The following is a 21,653-nucleotide window of genomic DNA, read 5'->3' as shown; positions in this document are numbered from 1 at the left end:
ATTCAGCAATAGGAAAAATCCACATCATGTTCTCCAGAGAGGTCATCAACTTCCCTACAATCTGTTACTAAATTAAAAGAAGTGCTTCATAGTTTGTACTGTCATCTAAATTTGGAAAAATCTGGTGAAGTGCATGTGGCGAAGGTGTTGATTTCCACTTCATGGATTCGACTTGGATTACTTACTCCCAATCAAGAGTAGAGTAATTTCCTATTCCCTCGGCCAACAACATTAAAGGGAGAATAAGCATAAGTGATACATGAGTTATTATTATGCCCAATGAGGAAGAAGGGGAAAGGGGAGAAATGTTCTCAGCAGGAGGTAGTTTTCCAACTAATGGCTTCAAGAAACTTTGTTTTTTGCTTAAACATCAGCAAGGAACAGTGTATGCAACATTTCTATTTGACAATGTTATCTACTGCAGGCAACCGTACAACATCAGATTTGGATGAGGATGATGCTGTCACTGGCTCGAAAGGTAACCATGGCCATGAATATCTTTGCACAGGTATTTTACAGGCTGAAGCAGGCTGCCAATGTTACAACACAGAAGTGACTGACACACTGTATGCCAGAAGAGAATACTGTGCATTCCTTCACCACAGAGAGAAATAGGTAGAGCAATGTACATAGCCAATTCTGATGAAGCAATCTCTCTGTGGTGGAGAAAGTGAGGACTGCAGATGCTGGAGATCAGAGCTGAAAATGTGTTGCTGGAAAAGCGCAGCAAGTCAGGCAGCATCCAAGACAGGAGAATCGACGTTTCGGGCATAAGCCCTTCTTCTATCTCTCTGTGGTGCAAGGTTTACTGACCAGAAACATGGTGCTTTGTGGATGTTGCATAAAATGCAGAAATACATAGCAACTGAAAAGAGTCCCAGTCACTGAATGCAGAGTTATTGTGACAGAATGTTGAAAATACTATCCAGGTGAAGGCCTGATACCCTGACAGCGATCACAGTGCTATTAAGCCTGCATCAGTCTGCTGTTCAGACACCACATCAAACTGGAGGGAGATTCCTGGGCAGAAAAGGCTATCTGCCTAGAATTTGCCTCAAGAATCTATTGTGCAACCCATCCATGTGTACGGAACATGCATGTAACAATCACATTCCTATATTGGCAACATAGAACAAGCAGATCAGTAGAGTGCTAAATAACTTACTTCACTCCATGAGCTGCTTTGAGGGTGACCTGCAGTATTCCCAATTCCTCTGCCTCTGCCATATCTGCTCCCAGGAGGACCAGTTCCACCACCTCACCCATCCAACCGCAACAGGGACAGAACACCCCCCCTCCGGTCCTCACCTTCCACCCCACCAACCTCCGCATAAACCGTATCATCCGCCGACATTTCCGCCACTCCAAACGGACCCCACCACCAGGGATATATTTCCCTCCCCACCCCTTTCCACCTTCCGGATAGACCGTTCCCTCCGTGACTACTTGTCAGGTCCACGCTCCCCTTCCCCTACAACCCACCCTCCCCTCCAGGCACCGTCCCCTGCCATCACAGGAATTGCAAAACCTGTACCCACACCTCCCCCCTCACCTCCATCCAAGGCTCCATCAAAGGAGCCTTCCACATTCATCAGAGTTTCACCTGCACATCCACCAATGTCATTTATTGTATCCGTTACTCCCGATGCAGTCTCCTTTACATCATAGAGACTGGAAGCCTTCTCGCAGAGCGCTTTAGGGAACATCTCCGGGACACCCGCACTAACCAACACCAACACTCCATGGCCGAACATTTCAACTTCCCCTCCCACTCTGCCGAGGACATGCAGTTCCTGGGCCTCCTCCACTGCCACTCCCTCACCACCCGACGCCTGGAGGAAGAACGCCTTATCTTCCGCCTCGGAACACTTCAACCCCAGGGCATCAATGTGGACTTCACCAGTTTCCTCCTATTCCCACCCCACCACCACAGTTCCAACCTGCCAGCTCAGCACTATCCTCATGACCTGTCCTACCTGCTAATCGTCCTTACCACCTATCCACTCCACCCTCCTCTCTGACCTATCACCTTCATCCCCACCGCCATCCACCTACTATATTCTTGGCTACCTTCTCCACAGTCCCACCCCCTTTATCTCTCCACACCACAGGCTCCCTGCCTCATTCCTGATGAAAGGCTTTTGCATGAAACATCGATTTTCCTGCTCCTCAGATGCTGCTTGACCTGCTGTGCTTTTCCAGCTCCACTCTAATCTAGATTCTGATCTCCAGTATCTGCAGTCCTCACTTTCGTCTTGTATTCACCAGACTGAGATTCATGATTCAACGTGGTCTGTTGCATCTCATAAATTTCACCATAAGAAAGCATAGCTATTGTTAACATGCTTATGACAAACAATTCAGAAGGAAGAACAGGAACTAATGGAAGCAGAAAGAAAGTATGAGAGGCCTATCTAATTGTGGTACTAATGAGCAGAATGTAACCAAACCAGCCAAGTTTGATGTCAGGCAGAGTGCAGAACAGATCACATGACCCTTTTTTCCTTAATTTTATTTTGAATTAAAGAGTCAATGCTAAACATAATCATCTTAAAACCTCACAGTCATAACAACATCTGGTAGCTTCTCTCATATACCCCATTGCAATCCTAACACAAATCAACTGTCCAAGAACTTAGGTACGACCTTGCCCTCTGTTAAGTTGGCCTTCATGTTGTGCTATTCCCTTCCCTTCATTGTAACCTATTGCATGTGGATCCTATTTCTATGCTTCTGAAGTACAAGCAATGCCAGCATCTAAGCCGGTGACTGCAAATGTGAGATACAGTGAGGATATTTCATCATTATTTGTCTCTTCTTGCTTTTTAATTTAATACACTAGCACCACTCCCTGGTCAGGTGTATTTCTGGAGTATCTGAAAGGAAAAAGGCACGGGAGTAGTTTTGTGGTTAAGGAGGTGGGGAAGATAAGTGGTGTCTGGTTACATGTGTAGCTTGCTAGTCAGAAGAGATTGTGTAATGATGAGGAAGTGGATCATAGGAGGAGACCTAGATTTGGCCACAGTGCCTTAATTCATCTTTTCAGCTTTGCCACTGGCCATGTTTTAAATGATTGCTGTTGCAAATAGGGCAAATACTGTCCCCTCTATCAGGTTGTCCCCTCTATACTGTCCCCTCTATCAGGTTGTCCCCTCTATACTGTCCCCTCTATCAAATTTTACAAACCAATGCCTGTTAGTTAGCTGCTGCTGTCTTGGTTTGTGTGCCATCTTATCTTGCAAGATGGAGAGGGACCAATGGGTGTGGTGCAATCTGTATGGGTGATGTGGTTGCCTTGGTTGAATAGTTGATAGCGTTCAGGAGTTTGAAATAGATGTGAGACTTGCATCAGCACTGTTAGAGGAGGAGGTGCAACTGCGAATGTTAGGTATGTGTGACGATTGACGGAGATTGCTTGTAAAAGAGAAATGGGGCTGTGGGGTATTGAACAGAATGTGAGGTTAGTGATGACTTTTTAAATTGGTTTTCTTAGTTGGAGGTGCTATTAGAAGCTGAATTCAGTAATCTTTATCACTTGGGTGAGGTTATTGAAGAGTACGACATGGCAGTCAGGTTTACAGAGTTGTACTCTTTGCTTTGATCTCCACCTAGGATATTCTCAGTGTCAGTCTGGAGGGTCTCCTGGTTTCCCATGATGAAAGGACATCTCTCTTCCTGTACCAAGGATGTCATTGTACAATCAATTCCTGATGAAGGGTTTTTGCCCGAAACGTTGATTTCCCTGCTCCTCGGATGCTGCCTGAACTGCTGTGCTTTTCCAGCACCACTTTAATCTAGAATCTGGTTTCCAGCATCTGCAGTCCTTGTTTTTACCTACAATCAATTTCAGCACTTTCTCCAATTAAAATTCATCTCCCTTTAAGAAATGAAGGATTGTTTTAAGCAGCACAAGCTGCAGTCTGAACAAGTGTGAACTTGTCACTCACAATTTTGCACCTCCTGCCTAACCCTCACCACTGGCTCCATACTGCATCCTGCGGGTATAGGCATGGTTTAATGACAAATAATGATCACTGCACTCTTTTACAGACCTTATCCAATTTTCTAACCAAGAATTTTACAAATCTGTCAGTGTAATATTTCTGAAGATTTAAACAACATAGCTCATGTATAAAATGTTTTATTTTTGCATGAACAATGCTTTTTGCTTAATTTATAAAGTTAAAAAAGGAACAACGTTGAAATATTTAAGGTAATAATCATAATCTTTGTGAGATCAGCATTTTTCAAATGAAATGATTTTGCCTCAATGTATCTTATTTAAATATTGTCATACATTGGTTCAGTTTTGAAGATTAAGTGAACATTCAAAAAATCATACCACCCCAGTCCAACACTGGCACCTCCGAATCATGACTACCAAATAAACCTGTTTGTGTGATTTTTAACGCAGTTCTACATGGCATTGCTGAGACCACATCTTAAATACCGTGTGCTCTTTGGTCTCCTAATTTAAAGATGTAAATATATTGAAGACGGTTCAGTGCTGGTTTACTGGAATGATTAGGATGTTTTATTAGGATAGGTTGTACAGGCTGGACTGGTTTCCACTGAAGTTTAGAAGAGTGATGAAAGATATGACTGAAATGTATAAGGTCCTGAACAGTAGTGATGAGGAGGACATAGAAAAATGTTGTCTGTTGTGGGTCAATCCTTAATGAGGAGACGGTATTTTAAACTGAATGGTCCCCCTTTAGGACAGAGATAAGGAGAAATCTTTCTTTTGGAGACTTTGATTTTCTCTGCCTCTGAAGCTAATTAGAGGTGGGGTTATTATTTTTTTTAAAGCAGAGGTAGGTAGATTTCATCTGAAGAAGGGTCATTGGTCCTTAACTCTGTCTTCTATCCACAGATACTGCCAGACCTGCTGAAATTTCCAGAAATTTTTGATTTCCAGCATCCGTAGTTCTTTGGATTCTTTGTTTCGATAGATTAGATTAGATTAGATTAGATTACTTACAGTGTGGAAACAGGCCCTTTGGCCCAACAAGTCCACACTGACCCGCCGAAGCGCAACCCACCCATACCCCTACATTTACCCCTTACCTTACACTACAGGCAATTTAGCATGGCCAATTCACCTTACCTGCACATCTTTGGACTGTGGGAGGAAACCGGAGCACCCGGAGGAAACCCACGCAGACACGGGGAGAACGTGCAAACTCCACACAGTCAGTCGCCTGAGGCGGGAATTAAACCCGGGTCTCTGGCGCTGTGAGGCAGCACTGCTAACCACTGTGCCACCGTGCCGCCCATCTTGTTAGGCAGGGCAGGGCAATCGACAGTTATTGGGATAGATGGAGATGTAGAATTCAAAACACAAACAAATCAGCCACGATCTTATTGATTAGCAGAGCAGGCTTGAGGGCTGAATGGTCTACTTTTGTTTCTATTTTGTATGTTTGTATGAGGCTCTTGTCGTTCACAAAAAGGTGTCACTTATTTCATCTCAGTAACCACAAATAGGTTTAATTAACTCTTCGGCATATCAACTACTAATAACAAGAGGTAGAGAAGATACCTGTGTCTCCATCAGGAAACCTTGCCTTGACACCAAATTATTCTCCACCGAGAGGTTGTATGACTTCATCTCACCAGAACCATTACCATACATCACACCTTTGGCAATCTCCTTCAAACTTCTGGGTACATAACATCTGGGTTGATAACTGTCATTTTCAATTTAGCAACATTTGGTCAAGTTCTTCCTTGTTATCTCCAGGTGGTTTACCTACATTTATCTCAGATACTTCTGGCGTCCCACTTTAACCTTCCTGAGCTGAAGTACTTAATAAGTATCCCTGGCATTCCTTTGTGCTTAAGAAGAAAATGGCTCTTTTCATTTTAAGTAGTCAGTGGTTCATATCTTCTTTATCTATCATTTTATTTTTTACCTGCCTAAACACCCATTTTTATTTATTTTTCATATTTCTATGTATTCACAATCTCCCTGTCTGATTCCTTCAATATCTTTTATATCTGTCATAATTTCCTTCTATTCAATTCACATTTTCTATGTTCTTTTAAACAATTTTTGGAATTAATTTTACCATAAACTCCTCTTCATGTATGAAATCTGCCCATGATATAGCCCACTTACTTCTGCACAGATCATATTTATCCTATAACTGATCCATCCTACAAATGAAATATTTCTCAAAACAAGTCTATTCTTTGATCTGCCATTTTGTTAAAACAATTATTCATTTGTAGGATGTGGGCGTCACTGTCTAGCCGGCCAGATTTTATTGCCAATTTCCACCTGACCTTGAGAAGGTGATGATGGGCTACCTTCTTGAACTGCTGCAGTCTACCTGCTGTGGGTTGGCCCACAATGCCATTAAAGAGGGAATTCCACAATTTTGACCCAATGACAGTGAAGGAATTGTGACATATTTCCAAGTTAGGATGGTGAGTGGTTCAGAAGGGAACTTGAAGGTGGTGATGTTCCCATACATCTGCTGCCCTTGTCCTGGGGTAATCGTGGGTTGGAAGGTGCTGACTGAGGATCTTTGGTGAATTTCTGCAGTGGAATCTGTAGCTAGTACACACTGCTGTTACTGAGCATCGGTGGTGGAGGGAGAGGATGCTTGTGGGCAGCTTTGTCCTCAATGGTGGCAAGCTTCTTGAGTGTTGTTGGGACTGCAACCATCCAGGCAAGTGAGGAGTATTCCATCACATTCCTGACTTGTGCCATGTAGATGGTGGACAGGGTTTAGGGAGTCAGGAGGTGAGTTACTTGCTGCAGTATTCCTAGTCTCTGGCTTGCTAAAATTAATCTGGAATTGTTTTGCTTTCATTTTACTGAAAGTGGCAAAATTTTATACTTTTATTTTGTTAGTTTGTAACTTGGCAACAATTACAAAGAAACAGAAATTTGGTGATCTTGGGTGTTTTCTAATCTGTTCATATACTCACAGGATCGAGGTGGAAGATCAGAGTTTAGACTGACGAAGACTTGAGAACTTCTCAGTCCGGATACTATATCCATTTGCACAAATAGAAACATCTGTTTGGTTTTCCTTCCTCTGCATATCTCAGTTTTCATTTACATTATAAATCACAATGTTATGTTTTACAAACTCTGGAAACTACAGGTGAGACAACACTAACCAGTATCCAAAAGTAACTTCACACCCACGTCAGTTGATGGAACCGTCAATAGTGTTTTCAGCAGTTGAGTGGTGCCAACAGCAAACACTCTCTTTAAAAGTAAATTGTCAATTAAAGTCTTGAGAACTCCTGTACTAACTTTTGACGATGTATCACAATTGTAATGAAGATGGGGAGAGGTTGAACAGAGGTAAAAATAAAGACTGTTTATAGTTAATGGAATCGCACAAATTAAATGGTAAATTTTGATAAATTAATTTACAGGGTGTGGCTGCACAGTCTAAGCCAGAACAGTATTTATTTCCCATCTCGAAAGAATATTAATGAACCAGATGACTTTCATGACAATCCAGATGTTTCACGGTCATGGTACAAGGTTTTCAGTCCTGATTCATTTACTTTACTGAATTTAATAAGATAGACACAAAAAGTAGTGGAGATATACATCCACCATGATTAACAATGAAGTTCTACAATACTACAGAAGCAGCATTGTTAGCTGACAATAAGTAAGATGCTCTCCCATTGCTAAATCAGATCTGTTTGCACAACATATGGCTAGCACTTAGAGTTTTACTTAAGACCTTATAAGAAAAGGCAAGAAGAAAGAAATTTAAAGTGGCACTCATGATATCAGGAATGAAATGCTGTTGGAAAAGTTATGGGTAACATTTCAGGTCTGTGACCTTTTTACTAAAACTGAGAAAATTTAGCAATGTAATAGGTTTTGACATGCGAATGGAGACAGTGAGAAAAGCTTCAAAATTGATTACATTTGCGACTTTCTCATTTGTGATGAAAGGTCACAGGCATTAAATATTAGCTCTGTTTTACTTTCTACAGACATTGCCAGAAGTGTTGAGTATTTGTAGAATTTTCAATTTAATGGCATCCACAGTATTTTACTTTTGTTTTTCACAGAATTATTAGCTTCTGAAATTAGTTTCCAGCTTAAACTGATTAATGCAACTAATGGGAAAAGTCTGGTTTAAAGAGAACATTTGTTTTTAAAACCAACTGAAGTTAAATTACAACTTATTTTAAAAATTACAACCATACTGTCACCGACACCCTTTCCCCTATCCTTCTGACAATCTTACTTTGTGGAGTGTTAAGTTGTTTTTTAAACTTCAGGTATTTGTTAGGTATCTACAAATTTTTTAACTAATTATCCACTATAAGTGCCAGATGAATAAATATGTGACTTCTGTTCTTGTATAATCATTGTTACCTATTTTCTGATTCCCTTAGAAAACAAGATGAACATCTTTCTATAAATGTGACTTTTAATTAAATATACTTTGTCATCTGAATTACTATAGAGTATTACTGTAATAATAACTGTTTATGACTAGCCTTGTAGTAAGATCTCCCCCTGATGGTTTAATATTTAAATACTCTAGACAGTGCAGTGCCATGCTGCATAGACTAAGATGATGTAGGTTTGACCTTTTCTTTGTACTTACAAATCTGACCCAAACAGAAGGCCTAACTAAATATTTGCAACTAGATTTAATATTCATGAGTTAGGAAGTGAAAAAACAATCAAGCTTCTAATCCTGATGTTAACTAACAATACTGAACATGAACCGCTGAGCACGGGTTCTATTTCTGACATTACTTTGCGTGGTTAAGGAGATACCAACATTCGCTGTCTAAACTGATGTTCTTGCACATTGTCCTCAAGAGTGCATGACAAAAAACTTTGACAAAATGTACCACTTTTGCAGTAATGCTCAAGCAACTAATAAATATATGTACAAAGCTAGATAAACATACGAAGGAGAAAGGACTGAACAGAAATGGTGATAGGGTCAATGAAGTAGCGTGAGAAAAGGCTCTTGTGGAACATAACATTTGAGCAGACAAAATACACATCACTGATGGTCTCTAAAAGGATTCCTGAAGAAGGGCTAATGCCCGAAACGTCGATTCTCCTGTTCCCTAGATGCTGCCTGACCTGCTGCGCTTTTCCAGCAACACATTTCCATCTCTGATCTCCAGCATCTGCAGACCTCACTTTCTCCTCTAAAAGTTTATCCAAGTAGTCACTCATCACATACAAATCCACAAGGTGAATGTTGGTAATCTTCTTAACCACGCAAAATAATGTCAGAAATAGAACCCGTACTCAGCGGTTCATGCACAGTAACTCAGGCAGCATCCTTTAAATTTAAATTTATTTAAATTTAAAATCAGGCAAGTTGACTCTGGAAGGCATTGCCTTGAGAAATGAACTACCAAAATGCCATCACCCTATTTTGTTAAGCTGAAACAGGCAAAGTCAATGTGCACACCCTGTCTGTCTATATTTGCCAAATATGTCTGAGTGCGTGAAGAATTACACTGGTTAACCAACACTCAGGCTCACATTGCGGTACATTTACATGTACTGAAATCTACATATTATTACACAGGGCCCTGTTCTTTCCTGATAAGTGAAACATGGAAAGCTTCAAAAAATTACGTCTTTTTCAGCAACATTACATTCTATATTACCAAATAACTATTTACATCAGCTGCATTTGCTGACATCAGTGCATGCATCCTTTAAGTTCTGGCATCTTTGTGAATCTTTTATGCAGTTTTTCCAGTGCTTCTATATCCTTTTTATAATGTGTTGGAATACATTCCTGGCCAAGTGTGGTCTAACTAAACTCTCTGCATGCCTAACAAAACACTATTTTCAAGAAAATCTGGGAAAGAAAGCTAGGTAATAAATAAAAGTACTCTTATAGTGATACCTAATCTATCAAATAATCCATCACTAATTCATACAGCCGTTAAAAGATTGTAGCTTCCAGTCGTACAAACATCATAATTTAAAGTAATATTTGATTGACACAGAAGTCATGTTTCAAATTCCCCTCAGTGCAATGGTTAATTTAAAAAGAACTACTATTTATATTAAAACAGCAAGTTCAAACCCCATTGTACCTTATTTGACTCACTGCTTTCTATAATGATTTGACATAACTCAATTGAATTCGACTGCTCAAGGAATTGTTAAAACGCTCAGCATTTACTATTGCAGAGAGAGCTAGTAAGTGCCCTTCAAAATCCATTGAGAAACAATAACATAATCTGAACTTGGACCTGTACATAGTTCAAATAAATTTTTAAAAAATGTTGCACATGCAATCAATTGCAGTTTTTTTTAAACCTTCATCACAAATGAAATAAAGTCTGAAATATATGGTTCTCCATTGAAAGAGCTCTGCTTTAATTCATGAAGCAAGTTACTCTTTCATAGTTTGCATGATTCCCAGTTAACAGTATTGCAAGGTTTCGGCCACTGACACTTTACAACTCAGAGCTGCATATATGGTGTTAATTTCTCTTTTCTATCTGAAACACAATTGCCTTCTACTTACCATGTTGTTATGAGAACATTGTGGGAATCTATCTTAATCCTCTAGAATAAAGTGCTCCAATAGTATAACCACTCAACTAGTAACTTTTTATTTATATGCTGTGGTAATCTATAATATTCCTATGAACATTTTAAGCCACTCTCTTGAGATTCAAAACTACAACCTCAGAATGGAGCTTGAAACTCTGCTGCATTAAACTATAGGTTAGATTATAACTGGATAGAATATGTCATTAAGTACGAGGAATAGACAGCAATGCTTATCATCTTGAACATGATCATCTTCTAAAAACATTGGATGAAATCTTATGCAGGCCTGAATGACATGAGCTATGGAGGGAAATGTGACAGAATCACACCAGGCGGCTTGCTGTACAGCACGCGTAGACATCACTCTAACACCTACAGCATTTGTGCCTGTGCAGCAAACACACTGCATGATCATTCAACCATACTTGAGCCACTAACAGGCAGGAGATTACAGTCCAAGTAGTGAGTAATGGCCAGTCCTGTAGGGCCATCATAAGCAATGAGGAGGCACATGAGGGGGAGGGTTACCTTGGGACCAAGTTGAGCCCAATAGTTACAGTGTCCACTATGAATTATGTTCCCTGCCATAATTTGCCATTCACCTGGTGTGAAATGCAACTGGAAAATGGCTGGAACACTGCCCAGGATGCTGGAGTCAGTGTCAATTTGATGAGCAAAAACGCAAAATTCATGTCTGCTTGATGCTGAAGGAGCAGATACATAAAACATATATTTAAAAATCCAACTACATTTAATTTCCTATCATTTCTTTGCCCATTTGCAATGCATGTGGCTTGAATGTGTTTATGGTTCAAGTGCTGGTCAAAGGCAATTAAAAGAGATGAACTCTGTCCAAAAGCATCCCACCAGTTGTGGAACTTCTAAGGATGCTATGGGAGGAAAGAAACATTGCTATATCATGACATGTTCAAAAGTCACACTGCCCCTTTGTCATGTCATGTAAGCATGACAATTGACTACTCAATTCAATAATAATGAATGTTTGATCTGAGTTTGGACAGAAAGGGGTTTGGATTGAAGCAGACACTCCATTTTTAATATGATGTTTTGGTCATTCTGCTGATGCAGCACCATCACCATTAGGGCTGCTGAAGATGTGATTCCACAGCCGGGGGCATGGGGCCTTTAACAGAGAGACAGGGTGTGTCACATCATCCTGGTGAGGTGTATTCTGTAACAAGACAAAATGATTGATGCTGAGGAATGGGGAGAATGGGAGCAATCTTCCAAGGAGGAGGATGTGCACAGAATTGCACACTGTATTCCAATTAATGGCCTAACCAAATGTTTTATGAAGTTGTAACATGACTTCCTTGCTCCTATTTTCTTTGCCCTAGCATGCCATGTATCTTCCTCACCACCCTGTCTAGCTGCACTGACACCTTCAGGGATTTATGGACTTGTAAACCAAGGTTCCTTTGTTACTCAAAATTCCCTAGGGACCTACCATTCATTGTGTATATTCTTTCACCATTAGATCTCCCAAAATGCATCACCTTGCACTGATTGGAATTAAATTCCATCTGCCTTTGCTCTGCCCAATTTAGCAGCGGATCAGTATAACACTATAACCTGAGACTATCCTTTTCACTATCAACAACAGCATTAATTTTCCTGTCATATTCCTTCTACATTAACATCTAAGTCATTAGCGTAACAAACTGCAAGGGTCGTAGCACCAAAAGGTGTGACATACTGCTGGTCACATGCTTCAAATCACAAAAACAACCTTTCACTATTGTACTTTGCCTCCTATTTGTAAACTAATTTTGGATCCAGTTTGCCAATTTGCCTTGAATCCCATAGGTTCTTACCTTTTGGGCCAGACTTCCATGTGTGACATTGTCAAAGACCTTACTAAAGTCCATGTAAACCACACCAACTGCACTACCCTCAATAATGTATTTAGTCACCTTTTCAAAAAACTCAATTAAATTAGACAGACAAGATTTCCCTCCAACAAACCCCTGATGACTATCCCTGATCAATCCCTTCCTTTCCCAGTGTTGATTAATCTTGTCCCTTAGAACTTTTACCAAATAATTTTCTGACTACTGACACCAGACTAACTGGTCTGTAATTCCTAGCCTATCCCTGCTGTGCTTTTTAAACAAAGGAACCAAATTAGCTATCCACCAGTCATCCGACACTTCACCTGTGGCCAGCAAAGTATTAAATATCTCCAGCAGGGCCCCAGCAATCTCCTCCCTTGCCTCCCATAACAGCCTGAGATACATCGCATCAGGACTGGGAATTTATGTGCCTATCTGCCCATTAAAACATCTAATACCTCCTCCATATTAATCTTATCATCTAGAACCTCACCATCCCAACTGAAATCCCCAGCTCCAATGTCTTTCTCCTCTGTATATACAGATGAGATTGACTAAGACCACCCATGTCCAATGGCTCCAAACCTGCAACTCTTTCTAAATGATGAAAGACTTAACAGCAATCTAGGTTTGTTCAACATATTGTACCGGTTGTATGATCATTTGCTATAAATTCTGTGTCCTATGCTACTGCTCCACTAGCTATCTGATGAAGGAGCGGCGCTCCGAAAGCTTGTACTTCCAAATAAACCTGTTGGAGCATAAACGGGTGGTCTGTGATTATTAACTTAGAGCAAAGGACTCTGGGGAAAAAAAGATGCATTCCCCTGAGGTAATTCTAGGGGCAGGGGCATTGATTGGGCAGCTAGGGAACTAGCATCATGAAAGGAACCCCCACTGATAGCCATCCCCAAGTTCATGCTGCCAACGTCTCCTAGTCACCATTCCCCCTCCCTCCCTCCCCCATCCCCACCCCATCCTCATTACTCACGGGTGGCCTTGGATGGCTGCCACTGCTCCCATGGTGGAATTGCCTGGCAATGGGCAACTGGTGGCCTCTGATTCGTCACTGTTGAAGTGCGAGACGTCTGGGTCCTTAATTCTCAGAAAAGGCCCGCTGTTCTCTAGTGAATTGCTTGAGAGGCACTTAATTTAGCAGGCCTTCCTAAGTGCGCAAGAGATCTTTTGCCTCTATTAAATGCCACTCACAGCTCTGTGTTCCAGTTTCAGATCTATGCTGCCTGCCAGTTTATTATTCCTTGAACAATGTCTTTTATTTTTATTCATTCATCTACTTTTGAAAGAAGAAAGCAGACCCTGCCTCAAGGCTTCTACCTTTCATTTCCGTAATTCACTTAGTGTAGACTGGCAGCCTAACCTTTAAGCATCTAAATATGAACAGTGATACAAGACTGGGAAAAAGCATTAATGGCACTTGCTTGAGCTTAGCAATGATGCAAAGATTATCTTATTAAAATAGTTTCTGTGACATGATTGAAAAAATAGCTTTATACTTGTTAATAGTTCCAATAAAGGACAACCAGGTAAAAGCATCTCAGAATTATTTCGAGATGGAGCACACACATAATGTGCAGCTGCTGAACTGTATATCAACTCTAAGATTTATCAGGGGCCTGTTTAGCAACATTGGTTGTATCACTACAGCAATAATAAAAGTGAGTTGTGGACGGGAATCTTCCAATTCACAGAATGAATGAAGCAGTCATTCTTGAGTAACTCTGATGGCTCTGGGAGAAAAGAATTGGACCTAGAAATAAGTGGGAGTGATTTTCAACCAGTTCTTGCTTGAGAAAATGAACAGCTGGACATACAAGGTCTCTGGACAGACAAGGCCATGATGATGAAATTCTCAGGCAGATTTGTCATTGAACACACACCATGAGACTAGATATACATACATATATATATCTTATGTCATGTAGGATACTGATTTGCAATTTTGAATTATAAATAGACAGAGTATGCATTGTTCCAGATGATGAGCATACTAACCAGTTGTGATTGAAGCACTGCTAGAGGCTGCTCTAGAAAATAATGCTCAACTATGATTCTTTAACTTCTGTGAGGCCAGGAGGAACAGAAGTACAAATACAAATGCTGTTCTTGCATTTCAGATTTTACATCAGTCCATATACATCTGTGTACTTCAAATGTGGGGGCAGTACTCATCTTTTATGTTTGTTAATACCTTGAATCACTGTATGAGCTCAATTTTTCACAAGCTTATCAAAGATATCTGTAATTTAAAGTCTATGATACAGATTGCTTGACATTTTATTTTAAGAGCAAAACGTAATCTGATCTTATTGTTGTCAAGATCTAAGAAATAATATTTAATCTAACAACAATTAAACTTGTTATGAAGTTTAATACTGAAATTGAGGCACAATTAGTTAATAATACAGGTGGACTGTCGGTGTGCTTCAGTTGGCTTGTAAATCACTTTGATTGCCTTAAGCAGCATTTTATAAGAAATGCTTGTGACATTGATTGTTCATGGATAGTTCATTCTTTTTGTTAAACTTTAAAATGCTGTTTTGCAATGAAACTGTGTGTCTTTCTGATTGTAAAAGTTTGTCCACAATTTCTATTCTCCTGTCCCCCATACCTGTTTCCTCCCTCCACAACTGAAGTCAGTGCATTACACTGCTCTACAGATATTTGTAGCTCTCCATTACTTTTCTCAGGTAGATGCCTATACAATGAGTGTGAGATGTTCTATTTACTATTGTCAGTTAAATGAGCAACTCCACAATGAGTTTGAGCAGGCTTTCTTGTATTTGAAGGATGCCACATATGGGCCTGACATTTTGTCATTGGACATTTGCTTTCTATCAAAGTGCCACTGGACAGTGATCAAAAACTAGAGTTTAAGCCAGGATCCTTTTGTAACCAAATACATCCTTTTGTAACCAAAGACATTCTGGTCAACTAGTCAAACTTAGAATTCTTGGTCTATAGCAATCAGTATCATACAGTTCCAAAGGTTGCAGGACTGAGATGAAATATGCATGATTTGAAGAAACAAGAGGTTGCTGGAGAAAAGAAGGGATGGTACCTTTGAAAGAAATGGGATTGTGGGGGAAGGGGTTAAACACAATCAGGAGGAGTTTCAAGAGGGAGATGGAACAAGGTGAGGTTCTCATCAAAGAATACAAAGAGAGTTAAAATGAGAAACTGAGGCTAGATTTGTTGAAAAATAAAGAACTGCAGATGCTGCAAATCTGAAACAAGAACAAAAGTTACTGTGATGCATGATTGACCCCTGCCCCTTCAATGTACAGCAGGTAGCATGGCAGTTTGACGTTGCCTACATATTTAAATAACTGCAACATGGAGACAGCACTAACCACACAATTCAATGCCTGCCCACATCAGCAAGGAACCCAAACCTGTAACTTGCCAACACCACTTAATGTTCACCTGCATTTCTTAAAAAGGATATGCCATCACCTCCTCTGACAGCACATTCAAAACACCACCCTCTGTTTAAAAAAAACATGCCTCTGACATCTTTAAACATTCTCCCTAATTTTTATACCCATGCCCTGACCATTGAAGCCAAGTGCCACACACCTTCTTAACCATATTATCCACTTTTAGGGAACTGTGGATCTATATGCCAAAATCCCTCTGTATTTTAATCCTTCTAAGGGTTCTGTCATTTATTACATACTTCCCTCTTGCACAAGACGAATCCAAAATGCATCACCTTGTATTTGTCTGGATTAGGTTCCATCTGCCAGTTCTCTGTCCATATCTCCAACCTATTGTATCTTCTGCAATCATCGTCACTATCCACAGCTCCCTCAACCTATGAATTATCCACAAATTTGCTAATCCCACTATCTATATTCTATCCAAAATCATTTACATACATAACAAACAGGGGTCTCAGCACCAATCCTGCAGAACAACACTGGTCACAGACTTTCAGTCAGAATAAAACATCCTTCCACCGCTATTCTCTGTCTTCTATGTGCAAGCCAATTCTGTATCCACCTTACCAGCTCACTGAAGATCCCATGTGACTTCAATTTCTGTACCAACCTGCCATGAGGAAGCTTGTCGAAGGCCTTGCTAAAGTCCATGTAGACAACATCCACTGCCCTGCACTCATCAATCATCTCTGTCATTGCGTCAAAACACCCAACCAAGTTTGTGAGACATGACCTTCCCAAAACAAAGCCACGTTGCCTGTCACTAGTAAGTTAATCCTTTTTCCAACTGAGAGTAAGTCTGTCCCTAAGAATCTTCTCCAATAATTTCCCTATCACTGACATAAGGCTCAGCAACCTATAATTTCCTGGATTGTCCCTGTTGTCTTTCTTAAAAATGAAATAACACTAGCTACTCTCCAATCCACTGCAACTACAGAGGATACAAATATTTCATACAAGGTCCCAGCAATTTCCTCCCTTGCCTCCCTCAGCATTCTGGGATAGATCCTATCAGGTCCTGGGGACTTGTATACATAATATATACAGTAATGCTTTTCCAAACACCCAACACCTTTTTTATATCGACATGGTGTAGAATATCAACCCTTCCCTCTCTAGACTCACCATCTACTACTGTCCTCCTCCTTTGTGAATACTGATGCAAAGCATTCATTAAGGAAGTCACCCACATCCTCGAGCTGTATGCTCCGTTATCCTTGAGTGGACCTACTGTTTCCCGAGCTACCCTCTTGCTTCATGTATATATCTAAAAAGCCTTCGGATTTTTGTTAATCCTGTCTGCCAAGGACATTTCACAGCCCCTTTTAGCCCTCCTAACTCCTAGCTTAAGTTTTTTTCTGCTTTCTTTATATTCCTTGAGGGTTCTGTCTGTTCTCAGTATCCTAAACATTACATTTGCTTCCTTTCTCTTTTTGACTAAGCTCAGAAATTCTCTTGACATCCACGTCTCCCAAATCTTTCTAGCCTTAATCTTTACTTTCACAGGAACACGCTGGTCCTGAATGCTGATCAACTGGCCTCTGAAAGAGTCCCACATGCCAGATGTGGATTTACCCTCAAACAGCCACTCCCAATTTACATTGCTCAGTCTCTGTCTAATTTTGTTGTGGTTAGCCTTACTCTAATTTAGCTGTTTCATTGGAGGCCAACTCTTATCCTTAACCATAAGTAAATTAAAGCTTACGGAATTATGGTCACTGTTCCCAAAATGCTCCCCTGTGAAATATTGATCACCTGGCCAGACTAATTCCCCAATACCAGGTCTAATATAGCCCTTTCCCTTATTGGACTATTTATATATTGCTTCAAGAATCCCTTTCAGATGCAGCTGGCAAATTCCTCCTTCCGACCCACCCACCTACCCCCACCTTCTCCAATCCAAGTCCCTGGTGCTAAGGGAGTAATATAGGGAAACTTAAAATTACCCACTTCAACAATCCTGTTGTTTTTACATTTTTCCATAATCCATCTACATATATGTTCCTCTATCTCCTGCTGGCTGTTGGGTGGCCTGTAGTACAATCACATTAAAGTGATTCCACCATTTCTACTTCTGAGGACCACCCATATGGCCTTGTTGGATTAACCCTGCAAGGTGTCCTCGCTAGTACAGCTGTGATATTTCCCCTTAGGCGTAACACAACTCCCCCATCTCTTTTATGTTTCTGTCTATTTCACATTTACAACAATTATGCTTCAGATTGCCAGTCTTGCTGTGTTCAGCAACTTCTCCCTGTTTGTTCTTCCTCTGAGCCTTACTGACCTTAAGTCTGTAATTCCTCCTCAGTCATTTCAGCTGACCTACTGCTCTGGTTCACACCCAGTCATGTGAGTATAAACTGCCCTCAGTGATATTAGCAAACCTCCTTGCCAGATACTGTTACCCCTCCAGCTTGCACCTGCCCTGGAAGACATCCCAAAGATCCACATATCAGAAGCCCTCCCTCCTAACACCAGCTCTTTAGCCTTGACATTATCTTTCAATTCTAGCCTCATTGGAATACAGCACAGGGAGGAATCCTGAGATTACAACCCTAGAGGTCCTGTTTTTCAATTTACCATCTAACTCCTTGAACTCCCTTTGCAGGATCTCATCATTCTTTCTGCCTTTATCAGTAGTACCAATGTGTACCACAAATTCTGGTTGCTCACCGTCCCTTTTGAGAATGTCCCGTGCTTGACCCTGATACCAGGGAGGCAACATACCCTCTTGGAGTCCCTTTTGCATACACTGTGCCCCTAACTATACAGTCCCCTATAACTACTGCTCTGCATCACTTGGACCCTCGCTGCTGTTCAATAGAGCCAGCTGTGGTGCTACCGCTCTGGCTGCTACTGTCGCCATGCCCTGATGGGCAATCCCCCACAACAGTATCCAAAATGGTATACTTGTTAGAGAGAAGTATGGCCATAGAGAACTCCTGCACTGTCTGCTTTCCCCTTCTTTTGTCATCCAATCATCTGCCTGAACATTGGGTGTGACCACATCTGTACAACTTCTGTGCTTTCCATTTCCAACATGTTCCTCAGTGTCCAGCCACTGCTCCAAACAATCCACATGGTCTGACAGGAGCTGCAGTTGGACACACTTCCTGCAGATCATGTCATCAGGAATGTTCTAAATATCTCTGATTTCCACATTTCATAGGAGATGTTTATGAGAAAACAAAAGTTTATGTTTCAAAACAGGTATGACTAGTTTGGAACTGTGAGTTTCTTCAACAATTTTTTTTTATTTCAGATCAGATACTGATACTGTCCAGATTTTTCAAGACACTTTAGAAGTGGCAACCATACATGCTGAGATGCCACGCATGAGTAGGCTGTAGTCCAGGGCAGGGGTTAAGAATAGATCTCATCCCAATACAATGAAAGCTGCATGCCAGTAGACATCATAACTCATCTCTGCTTCACACTTCTGGCAGACATTCACTTCAGTTAATCTAAAGCATGCTTCAAGATGGCACTCCAGCATTGGCAAGCATGTCATCAGCTGCTAAGCCCCTATGTTCTGGAATTCCCTCATTAAACTTCTTTGTCTCTTTTCCTCATTCAAGATACACCTTAAAAACTATCTCTTTGATGATGTTTTGGTAATCTGCTCGAATATTTCTATGTGTGGCCCGGTATCAAATTCAATGAAGTCCCTTGTGATGTTTTACAACTTGACAAATCCTATGTCAATCCATGATTTGGAGATGCCAGTGTTGGACTGGGGCGTACAAAATTAAAAATCACACAACACCAGGTTTTAGTCCAACAGGTTTAATTGGAAGCACTAGCTTTCAGAATGCTGCTCCTTCATCAGGTGGTTGTGGACTCAGAGGCAGACAAATGGTGATAAGACAGGGCAAGTATTGTGGTGGTACTGAGTCATAGTGTCAGAGAGTCATAGAGTCATGCAGTTAGAGGGGAAACTGAAATATTTTACGAATGGGTGGCAAGAAAGAGAAGGAAATAAGAGAAAAAAATCAGAAACCAAGATTTTTTAAAATGTGACAGAATAATGGGTTTTTGAATTGAAGTTACAGCCAAATGTTCCAAAAATGATCACAGAGGGAATTGGGGATCCATGAGGAAATCTGAGACCTCTAGGAAAAACATCTCTAGTTGTAAATATAGACCTCAGAGAAGTTAATATTGCAGAGTCATGATAAAAGTGAAGGTCCAGTCAGAATATGAAGTAAAATTGCTCAAAACATGTAGTCAGTTTGGAGATGTTACAAACCAGGGACAAGGTACAGAGTCACCTGTGGATAGGCAGTTAAATCAGGAGCTATCCAAAGGGGAACAATGGTGGAATTTGTTCTGTGGAAATAGAGCTGAATAGGAATAGAGAGTTGACAATGAGCCAACAGAGGTTGGGTTGATCCATGAGTCTGATGGATATACACAGTGGCAAAGCAATGTAAATTCTAAGTGTTCATGTGACCATAGGAAATTTCACTCTTTCAAATACTGAGTCATAGTGTCAGAGAGTCATAGAGTCATGCAGCATGGAAATAGACCCTTCAGCTTAACTTATTTATGCCAACCAAGTTTCCTAATCTAAACTTGTCTGTGTTTGGCCCATATCTCTCCAGACCTTTCCTATTCAAGTATTTGTTCAAATATTACAAAGCTCTTCACAGACGGTGGATGTGTTTTGTCATTCCCTTGCAAATGCAACATCGCTTTTTCAGCTTAGTCACTGTTTGCAACCAAGTCACACACATCCATTTTTGTTAGATTCATCCCCTCTGAAGATCTGTTCTGAATCCTTGCTATTGATCCTCAAGCCCAGTGGTCACTCACATCTTGTCATTGTCTGTTATGGGGAACATCTCAAGCAGACAAGCAATCAGACAATTTCAAACAGGATCTTTTAATTCCAGCCACCAAAAAAAGGAACAAAACGGAAACAAGTATTTGTTGCAGCTCATACTCACAACATGAATCAAATATTGGGAGTGTGACATCGACAGACCATGATGATATTCTTCACCCAGTGCACCTTCACCAGAACAGGTAATTGTCGATTGCTGCATGAGTTCTGAAGAAGGGTCACTGGACCTGAAATATTAAGTCTGCTTTCTCTCCACAGATGCTGCCAAACCTGCAAAGATTTTCCAGCAATTCCTGTTTTTATCAATCAGTCCTGCCTCACTTGGAGACCCTAATGCAGCTGAACTCTGTCATCCATAAGGACAGCAGTTCAATCCTTCTCCTTAGATGATTGCTCCCATTCCCCCATTCCTCAGCAACTACCATATTGCCTCATTGCTTGCTCCAATTGTGCAGAATGCTGTGCACCAGAACGATGCAGATCACTCTGTCTGGGCTGTACTGGAGGCCATTCCAGACGTCTCCAAACTATGAAATCGGATAATCAACAGCCCTGTCATCTCCTCCACCATGTCCCTGGTCACAGATTGTGTACCAACTTGGTGAAGGTGCCACACTAGCTGAATGACTAACGCATTATATTCATAAGGGAATGGTTACTAAGTTTCGCTCCTCCTCCCATCCCAAACCAACCTCCACCATTGTGCTCTCCATTACATTAATCAAAGTCCATCGTTATCAGGCAGCATCCAGGGGACAGGAGAATCGACGTTTCGGGCATAAGCCCTTCTTCAGGAAGGGCTTATGCCCGAAACGTCGATTCTCCTGTCCCCTGGATGCTGCCTGACCTGCTGCGCTTTTCCAGCAACACATTTCCAGCTCTGATCTCCAGCATCTGCAGACCTCACTTTCTCCTCCATCGTTATCATCCTCATTCACAGAATCTTTGGACACTCC

The 21,653-nt window shown here is 40.9% G+C and overlaps 1 protein-coding gene across 3 annotated transcripts in view; it reads right to left on the bottom strand.

Annotated features, from left to right (window-relative positions):
• Positions 1-21,653, bottom strand: part of dync2h1 (dynein cytoplasmic 2 heavy chain 1) — a 565,214-nt gene that overhangs the window by 19,049 nt on the left and 524,512 nt on the right. The gene's annotated exons all lie outside the window — the stretch shown is intronic.

Source organism: Chiloscyllium plagiosum, unplaced genomic scaffold, assembly GCF_037043375.1.
Source record: "Chiloscyllium plagiosum isolate Xiang-an unplaced genomic scaffold, Cpla_swu_hap1 HiC_scaffold_6, whole genome shotgun sequence".
Taxonomy (NCBI): Eukaryota; Metazoa; Chordata; class Chondrichthyes; order Orectolobiformes; family Hemiscylliidae; genus Chiloscyllium; species Chiloscyllium plagiosum.
This window is presented reverse-complemented; position numbering and strand designations above follow the sequence as displayed.